This window comes from Megascapheus bottae, chromosome 2 (assembly GCF_031878675.1).
Source record: "Megascapheus bottae isolate mThoBot1 chromosome 2, mThoBot2.hap1, whole genome shotgun sequence".
Lineage (NCBI taxonomy): Eukaryota > Metazoa > Chordata > Mammalia > Rodentia > Geomyidae > Megascapheus > Megascapheus bottae.
In genome coordinates, this window is record NC_143510.1 from 25,908,244 (window position 1) to 25,910,568 (window position 2,325).

The 2,325-nt window shown below is 39.3% G+C and overlaps 1 pseudogene; it reads left to right on the forward strand.

Moving 5' to 3' along the window:
* The first annotated feature begins 541 nt into the window (after positions 1 to 541).
* LOC150066595 (centrin-2 pseudogene) lies at positions 542 to 1,280 on the forward strand (annotated as a pseudogene).
* The last annotated feature ends 1,045 nt before the right edge of the window (positions 1,281 to 2,325 follow it).

The following is a 2,325-nucleotide window of genomic DNA, read 5'->3' on the forward strand; positions in this document are numbered from 1 at the left end:
TTCTTTGCCCCCAAAGAGAGAAACACACTTCCTTATTCAATTGTAATTTTATTAAAATGTCATTAAGTTTGGAGTTTTTTTTTTAATCTGTCCATGGTAATGTTACACTGTGGAAAGCAGAAGTTACTAAAGGAAGGAATAAGTTATTAAACTGGGGGAAAGAAGTAAGCTCTCATTAATGTCTGAATCGACACAGGCAGCTAACTCTACACTCCCTCACAGTTACCACAAAGATAGCAAATTATCATGAACAACACCATATTTAGACTCAAAAGTCATCTTCTGACCCTACATATTGCAAGCTGAATGACACTAAAATGATTGATGGCTATGAAAACTCTTCATAAACTCTATCTTGCTTCATCCTTAAGACATTTATTATTGTGATTGTACACCTGACTGCCACCATCATGTTTTGGATTCATTGGTTACGATGGCACTGATTAGCCCCATAGCATCAGTACCACAAAGCACATTCCTTGAGCTGACAGGGATTTTAAACGTTCACATAGAAATTCAGAGCTGGAACAAGCGAGTGCAGATTCCCTCGGCAATGGCTTCCAATTTTAAGAAGACAAACGTGATATCAAGTACCCAGCGAAAAAGGATGAGTCCCAGACCAGAGCTTACTGAAGAGCAAAAACAGGAAATCTGGGAAGACTTCGATCTCTTTGATGGGGATGGAACTGGTACTATTGATGTTAAAGAACTCAAGGTGGCAATGAGAGCCCTGGGTTTTGAACCCAAGAAAGAAGGAATCAAGAAAATGATAAGTGAAATTGATAAGGAAGTTCAAGAAAAATGAACTTCAGTGACTTCTTGACTGTGAGGACTCAGAAAATGTCTGAGAAAGATACCAAAGAAGAAATCCTGAAAGCTTTCAAGTTGTTTGATGACGATGAAACTGGGAAGATATCTTTCAAAAATTTGAAGCGGGTGGCCAAGGAATTGGGTGAAAATCTGAGTGACGAGGAGCTGCAGGAAATGATTGATGAAGCTGATGGGGCTGGAGATGGAGAGGTCGATGAGCAAGAATTCCTGCGCATTATGAAAAAGACCAGCCTATATTAAGATGAGCGTCTTCTTTTCTACTGCAAGCACATGTACCTGCCGTTGTATGAAATCTGGCTTTCGACAACCTAATTCCCCACCCCCAGACTTCACCGTACAACTTTAGCCATGATCTTAAATGTCTTGTAGCCTTTTGAAAGCATTCTTTGATATTAAGGTTATTTGTAAAATGACCTGCTGATTTTTAAAAAGCAGAAAGAAAGCACGTTCACGTGGAGAAAAGGGTCTTAAAGTTTGACCACCTGCCATTTCACCTGCATTGCTTCACTCTTGTCGTGCCTTTGCACACAGATAAAGCCACAGAATACCCTAGCAAAGCACATCTACCGTGTTGCCCCAAGCAATTGTCATTCGTCAGTAGTTCTGGTTTTTAACTGATAACTGAGTAGTAGTAGTGAATTCTTGCTTTCGTATTTGGGTATGTTGATGCTATTCGTCCTGTCTTAAAATAAAAACTTCCTTAGTTTAAAAAAAAAGAAATTCAGAGCTGGAAGTGACAATGGCAATTATGGTGCTCAGACTTTATTTTGTAGACGCTGAAACTGAAGCTCAGAAAGATGAACTGTCTTCCTAAAAGTCACTCTACTAATTAATGATTCCTCAACTAGAGTTATTCCCTGACATAAATTATCTTGGATTGCTAATGAAGGGAAGATTCTCTCCTTAGGCTTGTCAAAGTTATTCTTCATCAAACAAACTAAGAAAAAGAAATGCGATCATCATACCTGCATTCTGGACATCACATTTTGGAGTTAGAAATGTATCCAGGAGATACTTCCAGATCTAGCTAAAGTGACACAGAGCCTCCCAGGAGGTTGAAGTCATATGCTCAATTTTACAGTCTTTTATTCATTTGCTCTTTCTTCTTTTTCTCTCCCTCCCTCCGTCCCTCCCTTCCTCCCTTTCTTTCTTCCTTCCCTGCCTCCTACCTCTCTTTCTTTTCTTTCTTCTTTTGTGCTAGTACTGGAGCGTGAACTCAGGACCTGAGCATTGCCCCTTAGCTTTTCACTGAAGGTTGGCGCTCTCTACAATGCTAGTCATAGCTAAACTTCTGGCCTTCTCTTGGTTAATTGGAGATACTTTTTCTGCCCAGTCTGCTTCCAATCATGATTCTCAGATTCCAGACTCCTAAGTAGCTAGGAATATAGTGAATACTATTGAGTCACTGGCACCTGACTGTTTCTTGTTTCTAATAGAAGTAATTATCATTTAATATGAAAACTTTTGAAAGAAAAACACTTAAATTCCATGCTC